This window comes from Lepisosteus oculatus, chromosome 14, assembly GCF_040954835.1.
Source record: "Lepisosteus oculatus isolate fLepOcu1 chromosome 14, fLepOcu1.hap2, whole genome shotgun sequence".
Taxonomy (NCBI): domain Eukaryota; kingdom Metazoa; phylum Chordata; class Actinopteri; order Semionotiformes; family Lepisosteidae; genus Lepisosteus; species Lepisosteus oculatus.
In genome coordinates, this window is record NC_090709.1 from 47,220,781 (window position 1) to 47,236,646 (window position 15,866).

The 15,866-nt window shown below is 40.6% G+C and overlaps 4 non-coding genes across 4 annotated transcripts; 2 read left to right on the top strand and 2 right to left on the bottom strand.

Moving 5' to 3' along the window:
- Positions 1-3,783: 3,783 nt before the first annotated feature.
- On the top strand, positions 3,784-3,855 carry trnaa-ugc (transfer RNA alanine (anticodon UGC)). Its single transcript has one exon. It is a non-coding gene; the product is annotated as a tRNA-Ala (tRNA).
- A 1,318-nt stretch (positions 3,856-5,173) lies between these two features.
- Positions 5,174-5,246, top strand: trnak-uuu (transfer RNA lysine (anticodon UUU)). Its single transcript has one exon. It is a non-coding gene; the product is annotated as a tRNA-Lys (tRNA).
- A 6,534-nt stretch (positions 5,247-11,780) lies between these two features.
- trnal-caa (transfer RNA leucine (anticodon CAA)) lies at positions 11,781-11,891 on the bottom strand. Its single transcript has 2 exons — positions 11,854-11,891; positions 11,781-11,826 (listed from the first exon to the last, which is right to left on the bottom strand). It is a non-coding gene; the product is annotated as a tRNA-Leu (tRNA).
- A 3,567-nt stretch (positions 11,892-15,458) lies between these two features.
- On the bottom strand, positions 15,459-15,569 carry trnal-caa (transfer RNA leucine (anticodon CAA)). The gene is made up of 2 exons: positions 15,532-15,569; positions 15,459-15,504 (listed from the first exon to the last, which is right to left on the bottom strand). It is a non-coding gene; the product is annotated as a tRNA-Leu (tRNA).
- Between the last annotated feature and the right edge of the window lie 297 nt (positions 15,570-15,866).

Consider the following 15,866-nt stretch of genomic DNA (forward strand, 5'->3'; position numbering starts at 1 on the left):
TTAAAGGCACTCCAAACTCTCTGCAGGAAAGTTATTGCTGCTCTCAACACAATATACTGCAACCAAATATAGCGATACTGTCACTGCCTGTGGGCCACGTGTTCCTGCTGTCAGTCTATTATGTCATGTTCATCCACACCCAGAAACATTACTGCTGGAGCACAAGAGTTATATAGGCGCAGTCCATAGAGCAAGAATCTCTTAATCTCAGAACTGTGGGTTCAGCCCCCACATTGGGTCCCTCTGTGTCAATTTCATCCCCCCAATCCTCCTAGCATGACCTGATGGCGTAACAGTGATACCCAGTACCCAGCGTAATTCAGCTTTCTTTCCACTTGATTTAAATTTTGATCTGAAATCATCGGCCGAACAAGAGTTTGTCTAAATCGAGGGAGATCTGCTCACAAGCGAGTATTAAACACTTCAGCATTTACTGTTCGAATACCACAGTTTGTCAAAACACTGCCGCTTCTTAAACTAATAAGTAACGGTTTTTGAGCACGCATTGTATTGTTAATGCTTATATTAAAAAAGCATAAATTCACATAGTGGAATTTGGACTGAACACAGTAGTCCAGCCCCTTTACAACATTACATACCCACTGATTAAAGCTTAAAACTACAGCAGCAGGAGTAACAATAATGACAACAACATGTTTGGAGTTCGGCATTTCATTTATTCTGCGGAAACATCGTATCGGAATGAACTGCCCGAGATAAAAGAGTAATTGCGGCTTCAGATCGTTTTTACAGAGCATTGCGTTGTTCTGTTCATGCTGACTACACGCTTTAGATTTGTCATTTACTGCAGGCGTTGCTTTTCCAGGTTTTTCTGAAATTCCTCGCATTTGAGCCAGCACTAAAACATTTCATTCCCGTCGCTGAATACATCGTGGAAACGGTATTTGCAACGGAATGCTGTCACACATGAAACATTTTTGTTATTCGGTTCTGAAGTTTGAAAATGAAAATAAAACGGGGGTCACTTCATAGGCTTGTAAGAAGTCCAAGCAGCATAAAAACCCGCGAATTCTCACAAAGGCTGCACCTTTCTTCTGCTGCTTTTATAAATCTGCCTTAAACATTTGAATGCATACCTTACTGCTGCTACTCACATTCACGTGTTTACGAAGCTTTTTTCTGTCCGTTATGTTTTTGCTAAGCAGTTTCTCCGTTTTCCTCGTACTGTGATTGTCAGCGAGCACAACAAGACTGAAACAGTGTAAAGGCAAGTAAAAAAGACAGGGTAAAACGCCTGATTGTCGGGAGTGGGATTTGAACCCGTGCGTCTATTTGGAGAGTGAAACACAAAGCGTAAAAGACACGAAGCTGTGAATTTGCTGTTTTAAACTGCTCGACTATCCTGAAAAAAAATGTGTGCTGATTGCTTCTTTCTTACCAAAAACCCAAACACACATTGAAAATCGACCTCTACCATACATGTCAAAAGCTCACTCCCCATCATTTCTATCCCTTTATTTCATTCTTTTGATGCGTGTTTTTGCACATAACCTGTTACCTTTTTGTTGTTTTGCACACTGCCTGTTGTTGTTTTTTGCACATCGGCTGTTGTCTCTGTCTTTCTTGTGATATACAATTGTATTGTTGTTGTGTTTTTTTCTTTGTACTACTTATGTCCGAGAGCTAGCTAAATAGCATTTCGTTATACCTTATACCTGTGTATGAGTATAATGACAATAAACTTGAACTTGAACTTGACATAGTCTTGCAGGCAGTATATTATTTTATCGTTTACTCGTTTAAAAAAACACGGTCTTCTCGTTCCTAAGTCAGATTTTTAGTGCTTTCGAACGTTACTTCCAACCTGGACTGACAGCTCACCAGATCTGTTTGTGATCAGACCATGGAGTCAGGGGCTATAACAAGCGCACGTTCCTTCCCAATGCTGAGGCGATCATTCAGAAGATGGGTGTGAAGAGAGACAAGCTTTGTCGACTAAAAAACAAGGCAGGATATGCACGGATACTAATCACTGGCGATAGTAATGTTCTCTTACTATTGAGAATCCTACATTGCAAGTTTTTTTGAAGACTTCGAAATAGGCACGGGTGGGGTTTGATAAAACGATCGTCGATTTACGAGACTGACGCCTTACCACTTGGCCACCGCACCTTCGAAAAAAAGTGGGAATAATGTTGTTCAAATTATTTTTTTTCTGAATCTGGTTTACATCGCCTGGAGGTAGCAACAACAATAAAAGGGATACTTAACAAGGAGATACACTGTAGCAGTGTGACTCCAACAGATTGCTCCTGAAGAGGCTGGAGGTTTAAGCCAGCTCCTTAGAGCGCTCGGCCGTGTTACTCTCAACAGCGGCTCTTCGGCTCTTGTTGTTTGACCTAGTGGTTTTATGAGGCGTGGAAATGACCGCAACTTCGTTTTCTGAGATGCTTTCTCTCACGTGGTGAAATCTCGACCTCTTTGGCATCTCTGGCTATAGTTCTTCTGTAGAGCACCTCTGCTTATAGTGCCCTTGAAGTCATTTTATTTTTACAGGAAGACGCATTCCCTAACAATCTCTCCTGTTTTAGAAATGCTTCATAAGGCGTGTTTGATTCAACGGACAAACAGTATACTAATTGTACAATGCAGATCTATGCAGCATTCGTACTGGATTTGACTGGGATTCTGAAATACTTCTTGAAAAGGTATTCAGATTTGAGAACCTATAATAAAAACACAGACCTGAAACTCCCTAGCTTCCAATCCTTTACTCTTCCTTTACTCTCGTAGTTTTCAAAACGACCTCCGTTGTCGGGCGCAGTTAAAGTGGAACTGGCCTGACTGCACAGGAAAGTACGGAATGCTAAAATGTTTCTACGGCTCAAAATGTCCCTTTAGACCCTCGTCATGTCTCTGTGAGGAACGGGCAGGTAGAGAGGTTTAATAGATGCTCATGATGTTTCACACGGGGTGTTACCTGTTGTAGTGTTTCAAAAGATGTGTTAGCGGACCACAGATTATCTTGAAAAGATTTGGGTTTGCACTGGCTGGGATTAAAAAAACTGACTCAATTATTTGGAAGGCGCCTGTACCACCAACGCACTTCCGAGAAGCACCTGCAAATTATCACAATCCTCTCTCTCACCTACAAAGTTATGGAGACACAGACGTCCAATGAAAGCTCAAGGCTCCACTCAAGGCTTTATTCACTCAAGGCTCCACTCTTTTGTTGTGATGTCATTTTAATTAATATTAGCTTTGACAAGGTGTCATTTTTGCCTCTTAAAGTTAAAGTCTGCTCCTTTCTTCCTGGTATAGAAAGTACTAAAAGTAAATTATTCAGCTCTACCGCCTGTGTGCATTGACAAGACATCTCAAAAGGACATATTAAATAAGAACACGATCCTTCCTGTTACCATTCCTGTTGTTGGGGCGTTGTTTCACCCTTTTACGTTAAATCATCAGTACTGCTGTTTTTCTATGCATAGTTTAATCAAGAGCACTTAAAAGATGCAAAAAGCTTTCAAATAAAATAGAATTGAAGGACAGTCGAGTAAGGAGGTAGAAAAAAAAAGCACTCCCCCGTCTGGGAATCAACCACCGTCGCCCATGTAACTGGATACAAAAATAACAGATTAATTTGTGCCCAGTCTCTTTAAGCTTCGATGCGATTATTTTTCCTTCCTTATTTCTTCATTCCTATGAATTTACTCTGTAGTAGAAGAAACGCGAAAGTGGGAAACTGCAGGCATTTTTCGTGAGTGGTGTGATCAGTGAGCATTTGCACATCTCTAAGTCTGTTCCATAGCCTTTTACATCGGGGATGTAGCTCAGTGGTAGAGCGCATGCTTTGCATGTATGAGGTCCTGGGTTCAATCCCTGGCATCTCCAGGTGCTTTATGTTACAGTACTCACATCGCAATCTTCTGTTGAGTGAGAACTCTTTGCTCGTGTTCAGAGAGAGCCAGGTTTACACAATTAAATGCAGTTTACACAATTAAACTCGACGTGCTGCAGGGTTGCGCTGCTGTTCTAAATGTACCTCATTTAGTTCTCTTAAATCCTAAATTATTTGAACTAATAATTTAGTTCAAATTCAGGAAATCCAGAGATTGCTTCACACTTGCCGTGGCTGTTGCAGAAAACACCTGTTGAATCTCACCAGGGATTTCCTGAGAGATTATTCAGCGAGCGAATCCTCCTTCTGAACTCCGCACTAAACTGAAAGCTTCACGAACTCCTCACTGCGTGTCCTGTACTGCTCTCGTGTAGATGTGAAGCACAGCCATAAACACACTTTAAACTTTTTCCGTTTGTTAATGAAAATGCAAAAGAGCATGACAAGTATTAATCGTATAAAATATCCATGGCACAACTCGAGAAAGTACTGAAGGACTACACATCGACTTTTGATGATTACAAGAGATTAAAGAAACACAATCGTCCGCAGCTGGGTTTGGATCCTGAACTCTAGAGTTAAAAGAACATAAGCGACGGATATGACCTATAAACTCTCTTAATTGTCTTATAGTTTATTAAATAAAACAATTTCTTAATAAATTCTAACTGTTGATAGACGATTTATTGAATTTTAACAAAATCACAATTACAAACTTTATCGGTTAAAGTGTTATTCACATACTCTAACGTAAATAAACATTAGTGTCTTCCGGTGTGTGAGCCAATTTCTCCAAAAAATATTTGTTAGTCTGTCGGGAGGCTGTGCAAGGTGTTAAGAAAGAGAATTTCGAAAAGACAGGCTCCCTAAGCTAAACATCAAGGCTGTTTTCTCTACAGAAATGCTCTTTAAATTTCAGCACTGTTGCAACTCCCTTTATAAAGGGTGTGCACACATATACAACCAAGGCATTGAAACATTTTTTTTTAATCATTGTTCCAAAAAACATTCCATTTGTTTTCTTTTTAATGTTGTTGATTAAAAGATTTTATTAAATGAGAAAAAAATCTGAATGTGAAAAAAGGTCAAAATGCTATTGAAAAAAATCAGTAACGTGAGGAAAGATGGATTGTGGGAGCCCCTTAACTACCCATGTCATGCTGTATTTCTCACTCATTCTACTGGGAGTGGTGCCGTCGCTTCTGGATAAAGTCTGTCGGTGGTCATTCCAGACGGGTCAGGTATGACTGCTCTTCGGCACAAGAGACACGTGACTTGCGAGGATCCCGACAGTGTCGGCTTTCTTTCAGAGCCCGGATAGCTCAGTCGGTAGAGCATCAGACTTTTAATCTGAGGGCCCAGGGTTCAAGTCCCTGTTCGGGCGGCTGTGCCGTTTTTAATTCTATTGTGAATGTCATTCTAAATAGTCTCTTATCTTTCACTCTTCTAGCTGTACTGTGGTTAATGTCCATTACTTGTATTTACAGTAGTGTATTTAGTGTTTCATTTCACAAACCGAAAATGTTCAAGTAGTTCTTGTCACTCTACTCCACGTAATCATCTAAATTAAATCACAGTAGAGTACAGAACACGCAGTGAGGAGCTCACACAGTGAGTACTCTTGAATACGACAAGAGGAAAGGCACACTGCAACTCTGCAGAACATCACGTCCGAGTTTACAGTGAGAGCAGAGGTTGGAAGCGACGTAGTTTTTTAATACTCGCTCGCTGAACGATCTCTCAAGAAACCTCGGTGGAGATTTAACGGGTGTCTAATAATCACGTTCAAAAAGATGACGATAAGTTTTTTTTTTAACTAGGTAGCCTTAATGGCAACACGGTGTGAGTAGATCTTAAAGCAGCTGCAGAGTACCCGTAATGGCAACACACTGCTTTGAGTTCGGCTTTTCTTATTTCTTCTGCAGAACCAGTGGTATCGGAATATACTGATCCGCATAAGAAGCGCTTTCGGTTTTTGATCATTTTTATTGAGCACTGCTCTAAGTGCCACAGGCCAGATGGCTGGTGGTCTAAGGCGTTACGTTCAGGTCGCAGTTAACCCTGGAGACGTTTGTTAAAATCTCACTTCTAATAAAGAGGTCTTTCTCGTTAGAGTAGAAACGATAGAAGCCTTAAGCGGGAAAAAAATCACAACATCTCGCATTTCACGTGTTTAATGTTAACTGTCTCAGTGGTTGCCTCGGTGATTGATGGCTCTTCTCCCTCGCAGGGTGACTGCAAACTTCTTCAGAGAGGGAGTCTCCCATGCACGGCTTTTCTTTATCAAGAGCTGAGACAACAGAAACAGACTTCCAACTGACATTAATTACTTCTTGAGCGTTTAGTTTAAAAGCTGAAAGCAGGTGAAAAAGTATTTGGAAATGAGGAAATGACTGCTGACAGTAAACAGAGCTGACGCTCAGCTGCAGACAAGCGCTCCTCTTTAGTATAGTGCTGAGTACCTCCGCTTGTTGCGCCGGAGACTGGGGTGCGTTTCTGTGACAGGGCGCTGGTTTAATTTTTTAACAACCTGAGTTCACTTAAAAAGTGTGTACTGTGTACTACGTTTCGGATTAGTTACGGCGGTAGAATATGGAGATCATCTCTAGCTTTGAGCTCAACTGCAACAAGAAGTCATGCTAAATGTAGTTTAGTGAGTAGACATCGCGAGACAACAGAACGAGAGAGTAGAAGGCGGGAATATACAGTATGGTGTAAGGGCGTGATCTGTGTAGTTAATAAAATAGTTAAAATAATATGAAAACGTCTCCTTATTAAGATACACAACATTTATGGCGACGAGAGATGAGTGGTTAACGGACTCAAAGCGAGCGGAACACTGCTGATTTTAGTTCTCTTGCTGGTAGAAACGAACTTCTGAATTTTCGGACTTTTCGTTTAGCTTTCGCCATGGAAGATATGGTAGCCGCGCCGAGAAGCTTTGCTTATGCTCAGCTTTTTCCACCATTTCTACTGAACCTCGGACCTCCGTATTTGTATACGGAATACAAGATATGGATGGAGTCGTACAGATTTTTTTAAATAGCCAGTGGATCTACAGAAGCTCAGGATGCCGTGAGACGGGCTACATTACTGCACTGTATCGGGGCTCCCATGCAGCGGATTTTCGCCAACCTCCCTGGAGAAAAAGGTACATATGAACAGACTGTAGCTGCCTTAGACGCTTACTTTACACCGCGGAGAAAAGTGGTTTTGGAACGGCATAAATTTAGGCAGAGAACTTAGTCTCAGGACGAATCTGTTGTTGCTTTTGTGACTGCACTAAGAGAACTGGCTAAATCTTGTGACTTTGGAGTATTGGAAACTGACATGTTAAGATATCAACTTGTGGAAAAATGTGCACATAAGAGACTATAAATTGCTGCAGGAGGAAGGGCTGACTTTAGAAAGAGCTCTTACAGTCGCTAGAATTCATGAAGCAGCTCAAGCAGAATCAAGAATGCTTTCTGACCACAGTGACAAAGTGACACTGAACGGGGCGCTCGCTCAAACTTTACAAACAAAAGCCGAGCAGCCGGACGCAGTCATGCTAGAGATATAGAAGAACAGGGGACGGCTGACATTACATGTTACAGGTGCGGACTAACAATGCACAAAGCAGATGAATGCGGAGCGTGAACAGCAAAATGTCTACACTGTAAGAAAACAGGACATTATGCACACGTCTGCAGAACTTCACGTCCGAGTTTAAGGACAGCAACATCAGAGATTGGAAGTTAGGGAGTTTCAGGTCTGTTTTTTTATTATAGGTTCAAGAAAGTCTGAATACCTTTGCAAGAAGTATTTCAGAATCCCACTCAAATCCAGTACGAATGCCGCATAAATCTGCATTGTACAATTAGTATACTGTTTGTCCGTTGAATCAAACACACCTTATGAAGCATTTCTAAAACAGGAGAGTTCGTTAGGGAATGCGTCTTCCTGTAAAAATAAAATGACTTCAAGGGCACTAAAAGCAGAGGTGTGAAAGCCTGCTCTACAGAAGAACTATAGCCAGAGATGCCAAAGAGGTCGAGATTTCACCACGTGAGAGAAAGCATCTCAGAAAACGAAGCTGCGGTCAATTCCACGCGTTATAAAAACACTAGGTCAAACAACAACTCTGTTGAGAGTAACGTGGCCGAGTGCTCTAAGGAGCTGGCTTAAACCTCCAGCCTCTTCAGGAGAATCTGTTGGAGTCGCACTGCTACAGCGTATCTCCTTGTTAAGTATCCCTTTTATTGTTGTTGCTGCCTCCAGGCGATGTAAACCAGATTCAGAAAAAAATAATTTGGACAACATTATTCCCGTATTTCCTCGAAGGTGCGGTGGCCAAGTGGTAAGGCGTCGGTTTTGTAAACCGAAGATCGTGGGTTCACCCCACCCGTGCCCGTGCCCGTTTTATTTGTCTCCACTTTCCTTTAGTTTCAAAGTCTTCAAAAAAACTCGCAATGTAGGAGTCTCAATAGTAAGAGAGCATAACTGTCGCCAGTGATTAGTATTCTTGCATATCCTGCCTTGTTTTTTAGTCGACAAAGCTTGTCTCTCTTCACAACCATCTTCTGAATGATCGCCTCAGCATTGGGAAGGAACGTGCGCTTGGTACAGCCCCCGACTCCATGGTCGGATCACAAACAGATCGGGTGAGCTGTCAGTCCAGGTTGGAAGTAACGTTCGGAAGCACTAAAAATCTGACTTAGGAACAAGAAGTGAAATAAAGTCCACAGTGTACATTTCTAAATACCACAAAGTTACAACATATGGAATAGCATTTATTTTAAAATGTATTTTAAAATTTGCATTTATTTAGAGCTATATTTAGAGCTTAGTAAAGATAGCATTGCTAATATTGATGGAGTAGAAATGTAAGATGAATTGATAGCTTTTTCTGAACTAAAAAAGTCCTACAACGCCTCCTGTAACAGGTAAGGACTCATAGCAAGACATTGCTATTGCATTGCGCATTTTGCAGATACGACCAGTTTCTGCTTCTGGTGAGTGCATCTTTTCCAAACTGAAATTAACAAGAACATTTTCAAGATGCGCCATGTCCCTAAATCGTTCATCAGGACTACTATTAATATCAGGTGAAAGCAGTACAAAGCATAAATTTAACCTAAATATTAAGAGACTATATCTGTCAGCTACTGCTGTAAGCCATGTTCAGCCAACGCTAGAAATATTACTGCTCTACTACAGTAGCTAAAGAAAGCAAGTCCGACTTAGAAACGGATCACAAGTCGAAAACATAAACCGACGAGAATGGGATTGGAACCCACGCGTGCAAAACACAATGGAGTAGCAGTCCATCGCCTTAACCACTCGGCCACCTCGTCACGAGAGCCACCCCCCTTGGGCATGATTTTGCTCGGCGACCAGGCTCAGCGCACATCGACCTCAGATGTCTCAGAGCGGTGTGTCCAAGAGGCTGTAAAGAATAGGTAATAGGTTTATTCCATGCTGAAAAAAAGAAGAACGAGAACACAACGTTTCGCCCGTGGAGCCTTCTTCAGGTGTGAGAGAGACAGGGCAGTAGGCAAAGGTAAAATAGCGAGAGAACAAAGGTTTGAGGGTGGGTACCCACCTGTATAAGAATAGTATTCTGCCAGTGCTGTGGTAAAGCTGGTTAAAAGACCTGTTTCATAAAGAGGAAATCCTGGGTCCGAATTCCAGCGGTACCTTTTTTTTCCTGTCTTGTTTTACAGAACATGTAATTTGGGACACTCAAAGAGGTCTTGATTTGGTTTAATGCGTTTATTCATTTCCTTTGCAGAAGAACTTGTTTTTTTTTAAATCATACAGCTTGCGAAAGATGAAATGCGAGCGAATTTTTGTGTTCACCAAAAGTATGTAAATGAAAAAAAGCAAGGTGTAAGCATTTCTGTGGTGCAATCGGTTAGCGTTTTCGGTTATTAATCCCCAGGTGGGTTTTTTGATCCCACCCAGGGACGCACTTCTTCCTATAGTAAACATCATCACCGCAAAAATTTAATTGTTCCGCAAAACCTGAACTATTTTGATATTTACTCAAACAATTGAGTACCAGAGTCAACATTACCGGGAATTTCCAATAATTACCGACATTGGCAACTTGCAAGCAGTTAGTATTCACCCATAGAATTATATGTTCCAGTGAGTGAGGGAGAATTCACTTATGCTCCCGTTGCATCTTCAGCTAAAGTAATTTAAAAAACAATGCAAAACTGTTCGAGAACTTGTCAAGCAAAAACAACAGATCGCCGGAGTTCTATTTTAATATTTTCGTATATTTACCTTAATTTGAATATAAATGTTAACATAAACGCTGTTCAATATAATGTAATGTTGTTGTACTTTTAAAATATTTTAGCTGAGGGTGAGAGGGGGGATATAACGCCTTGCCAAACATCTAAAATAACTGTAAAAGGGGATGGCATTTTAATAAAACTGGCAATCAAAAGAAAGTTACAATTTGTATGGTATTATGCTCAATATCCCTCGATATTGAAGGTCAGATGAGGAATTTGAAGAAATTATCAAAGAAACAACGGCAATAGCAGAGGGTGTTGATTTTGAACCAGTGTTTGCACCTCAATAATCCATCAGTCTTCGCTTGACATGCTTCCTCAAGATATTCGGTGTTCTATACAAAAAATCGACAATTAAGCGCAAATGTGACAAGAGGCAAAGACTGCGGTAGAGGAGGAATAAACTCCACACGATGACTGTATGTATACGTCTGTCTAATATTCGGCCCCTGCAGGGGCATCATATTCGCTGAACTGCCTGCCAGCGTGTGTACGGTCTTATAATTCAAGAATATCAATGGTCAGACGCTTACAACGGGTGTTTGTGTTTGTATTATTTAGAGAATTGAAAAAACATTTTCAAAACTACAGCTCGAATGAAATTTAAAAAAGTTTATTTGTCTCTTTGCTGTAACAACTGTGCCAAAACTATTCAGATACATCAAAATAGCATCAGAATGTAACTAGATTTTATTGGATTTTAGGAAATGTATTTTTGCGCATTTCTCTATACGATCAGAATACCTTCCTGTTTTCACCGTGTTTATTGTTTCTGCCCATGATCTCGGAAAGAAAGATCCAGTATCTGTTCACCGAAATATTCCAGGAGTTTGATATGGTTTGAGAGGAGTGTATGAAGGTAATGAAGGATGGAGGACACGCGCATTCCGCACGGGGAGCGCAGAGCAATGAGCGGCGCCTGCAGCTCTCCGAGTCTTTTCTTATACAACCTCTGAGTCCGGACACACAGCGTCTCCAGCCAGAGATTTACAGTTCAGAAAACATCTGTCTCGAGCAGAAACTGATCTTCCTGCTTTAGTTAAGGTTTGGTTATTGTGGGGGTTTAGCGCTTGTATCTCTCTTCTCTTACTAAACACTATCTACTGTAAAGTATATAAATAGAAGCTAAAATGCAGCTAAAATACTTCAGTAAGGCCGAGCAGATAGGAAAGTTTAATAAAAATGTTCTATGATCTATGTTCTAGTTGCCCATATTTTTTTAACTCTCGGTTCGAGCTCTGATTTAATCCTCTCGGCTCCTGCCGCTGTCACCGGGAGAGTGGCTGCATTCCGTAGGGCTACAGGCTGATTTCACAATGCCACATTTAATGAAATACAGGGGAAACCGCAAGGAAAACAATATGTTTTAATACATCTTCTTCTGGATTTATATTTCGGTCTTTCACCTTTGAATGCATACCTTGACCGTAAATCTTTACTCGATTACAGGCACCCCAAACAGTTCTTAAGGGAGAAATCGAAGCCTATTTGACTTTCTGCTAATCACATTGAAGTGTTCACGAAGCATTTCCCTGCCCATCATGTGCCCGCAAGCCTGTTTCTCCGTTTTCTTCTTTCTGTCGTTGTCAGCGAGCACAAGAAGACAGGAAAAATGCAAGAGAGGGAAAAGCTGTCAGGAGTGGGATTTGAACCCACGCCTCTATTCAGAGACCAGAACACCCAAGCAATGGAAAGACAGGAGTCCTTGAGTCTGGCGCCTTAGACCACTCGGCCATCCTGACGAGTTGCGTAAGTTGGTGTGTTAAAAGCACCAGTAGTTCACAAAACTGAGAAATGCTTTGCTGGAGAAGCGCCACGTTGCCTAATGTTGCCTAAACGGATCGCGGAAATCAAATATTCGGATCGATTTAGAGTGTGCTTTACAGCCTTTGTGTAATATTTTTAATTGTTTTTAAAAAGTGTGTACTGTGTACTACGTTTAGGACTAGTTAGTGTGGTAGAATATGGAGATCATCTCCAGCTCTGAGCTCAACTGCAACAACAAGTCGTGCTGAACAAAGTCAGAGTTCAGCTGAACCTTTGCTCAGTGTGGTGCTCAGGACTCAGGAGTATTGTTGTGGTTCTAATTAGCATGAACTGCAGGGGCTCTGAATCAGAACATTTCAATTTATCTGTTCAGTAAGTTAAAATGCAGGACATGTTAAAATCAGATTATCACTGTGTCTGTCCCGTTTGTATATAACCGAATGTTTAAAAGATACCAGTAAGGACACACAACTACTAATGCGGTACTTATTGGAAATAGTCCCAAAACAAGTACGTCCGGCAGCTGGTAGACCCCTGTAATAATTTTGCAGTGACACTTTGAAGATTTACGCTCTATTTAAATATTAATTTACTAAATTTCAGTTCTCTTTTCTCACACTCCCTGGCATAACTGAACTCTCACTCTCGCATACTAAAGGCTTTACATTCATTAGCTGTAATACAGATTCTTAATAAAGACAGAATGAAACTGTTTGTTTTGTGTCTCATGGTGATCCTCTTCTCGATCCAAATGAAATGTTTAATATGATCCCTCGAGAAAGAAAAGGAGTCAATTTCCGCCTGGAATGATTGATGCTCCATCAAACATTTTGTAATATCTCCGGAAGTTTATACAGTAGAATCCTGGTATGTGGCTTAAATTCAAGGTAAACAAGACTAAGGAAACGAGTTGGAAACGATGTCGATCTGGGATTTAAATCATCCGGAACATTTCACTACATCGGACAGTATATGCCAGAGAGCATCTCCTGACATCAGTTGGTAGAGCGGAGGACTGTAGTGGAAACAAGAGGGAATCCTTAGGTTGCTGGTTTGACACTGGGTCGAAGGAAGGTGCCCTTTGTGTATTTCATTCAAACAGTTAAAATAGCCGATCTTTTTCCACTCAGACTTTGATCACAAGCTCAATAAACGACGAAGCAGAGGCTCTTGTTCTGAATTCAGCTCACGTCTGATTGTCTTGTTTTGGCCAAGATCTGATCTTTAAATTCAGGGAATACTCTGTCTGCTTTGTACAGTAATTCAAAAGTAGATACAAATGTCACTTTTTTATTGTAGATATAAAGGTGTTCTCTGTTTTCAAAGGATAGGTACTTAATTGGCTTTATGATTTGGTTTTGATTTTGTATCGTTGTATTATTAAGTTTGTGCTTTTTGTGTTTTTAACATATTGTGAACTTATTTTTGAAACAAATGCTTACAAAAGCAGACATGGCACACATCTGTTTATACCAGCGGTGAATTGTATATTTTATTAAGTAGAAGCTACTGCGCACTTCTGGGAGTATAACAGGTTCGATATAAAGTGGCAAAAATATAAAAGGGGAAAATACCCCAGACTGGGTGTAAAGGCCTCGTTGTGACTGTTGTTTTATTGTTGAATACGGCATACTGTGCACGAAATGTTGCAGAAACACAATCTGATAGTTAAATAATTAGTATGAGGCCGCGGATCCAAATATTAATTGCTGATTTTTTTAAAGTGATATCTTCCTATCCTCTGGTAGAAGTAACACGATGTGAGCAATTGTTTTTTGTTCTTTTTTTTCACGTTGCGATCCAAAAAGCCTCAGATGCACAGTCTGACAGCAACCAAACCAGAATGGATTCTGCTGGGAGCCGGACTGAGCTCATTCTTGCTCCCTGTGCTGAAAACAGAATTAGCTCTTCCTCGAACATCGTCTACAGCTGCTGGATGGTGCTCTACGTCCTGCTGCTCCAGCAATTATTTGGACGAAAGACAGATCACTTGTGCGCTTTTAACCTTCTCGCAGCTACAGGCGAGACTGAAGCTGGCGATATAAAGGCACGCGCTGGTACACCTTCTCGAACTTTCACAATCGCGATAAACATTTTTTTAAGACCTTTGAAAAACTAGATATAGATATAGATAAAACTAGATAAAAAAACATGAGCTTTATCGGTTTTTACATTAATCGATTTTGAATCAAATTTGATCTTTTTACATTGCATTTTACGTTGAAATGTAGCATGCATACCTAATCCACCAACGGACAGAGCAATATTTTACGTTGCCTTCCAGAGCTTCCAACGTTTGATGGATTTGTATGGGTGTCTGTATGATACCACTACAGCACTGGCGTAGGTGCAAAATCCACTTTCACAAGACTTTTTCAGTGTCTTCTCTCTCAAATGGACCGAAGCACAGGAGCCAATATAAGAGAAAACGACAGATGTTTAAACAGAGTATGTCCCAATGTCTGCGACAACGCATTGTGATTTTGTATAAACGCAAATGGTTTATCATTTAAAAGCCAACATCATTCTTTTTATCCCTGGCGCTAATACGCTACCATACATGCGAGCTGTTGTGTGAAAGAAAATTCATATGTGCGTAGGAAGGCAGAATAAAATCCAGAACTGTGTTGGTGACATCGATAAACAGGGCTCATGTTCACAACAAAACTTTACTGTATAAAAGGTTAATATTCGTAAATATATATTTTTTTTAATTATGCAAGGTGTCTGTTAAACCATTCATGAAGGATTTTTAGACAAAAAAACACACCATTATATGAGAACATATATTTACTATATCTGCATTTAACTCACTTTTTAACAATATCAATTTCAAGGCCGATATAAATTGCTGCCCTGCTTTTTTGTCATAAATACACAAGCTTGTTATGTCTTGTGTCAGAAATAAACTGCATGAAATTTGCTAAAGCAACAGATCTTCCTGCTTTAGTTAAGGTTTGGTTATTGTGGGGGTTTAGCGCTTGTATCTCTCTTCTCTTACTAAACACTATCTACTGTAAAGTATATAAATAGAAGCTAAAATGCAGCTAAAATACTTCAGTAAGGCCGAGCAGATAGGAAACTTTAATAAAAATGTTCTATGATCTATGTTCTAGTTGCCCATATTTTTTTAACTCTCTGTTCGAGCTCTGATTTAATCCTCTCGGCTCCTGCCGCTGTCACCGGGAGAGTGGCTGCATTCCGTAGGGCTACAGGCTGATTTCACAATGCCACATTTAATGAAATACAGGGGAAACCGCAAGGAAAACAATATGTTTTAATACATCTTCTTCTGGATTTATATTTCGGTCTTTCACCTTTGAATGCATACCTTGACCGTGAATCTTTACTCGATTACAGGCACCCCAAACAGTTCCTAAGGGAGAAATTGAAGCCTATTTGACTTTCTGCTAATCACATTGAAGTGTTCACGAAGCATTTCCCTGCCCATCATGTGCCCGCAAGCCTGTTTCTCCGTTTTCTTCTTTCTGTCGTTGTCAGCGAGCACAAGAAGACAGGAAAAATGCAAGAGAGGGAAAAGCTGTCAGGAGTGGGATTTGAACCCACGCCTCTATTCAGAGACCAGAACACCCAAGCAATGGAAAGACAGGAGTCCTTGAGTCTGGCGCCTTAGACCACTCGGCCATCCTGACGAGGTATGTAAGTTGGGGTGTTAAAAGCACCAGTAGTTCACAAAACTGAGAAATGCTTTGCTGGAGAAACACCACGTTGCCTAATGTTGCCTAAACGGATCACGGAAATCAAATATTCGGATCGATTTAGAGTGTGCTTTACAGCCTTTGTGTAATATTTTAAATTGTTTTTAAAAAGTGTGTACTACGTTTAGGACTAGTTAGTGTGGTAGAATATGGAGATCATCTCCAGCTCTGAGCTCAACTGCAACAACAAGTTGTGCTGAACAAAGTCAGAGTTCAGCTGAACCTTTGCTC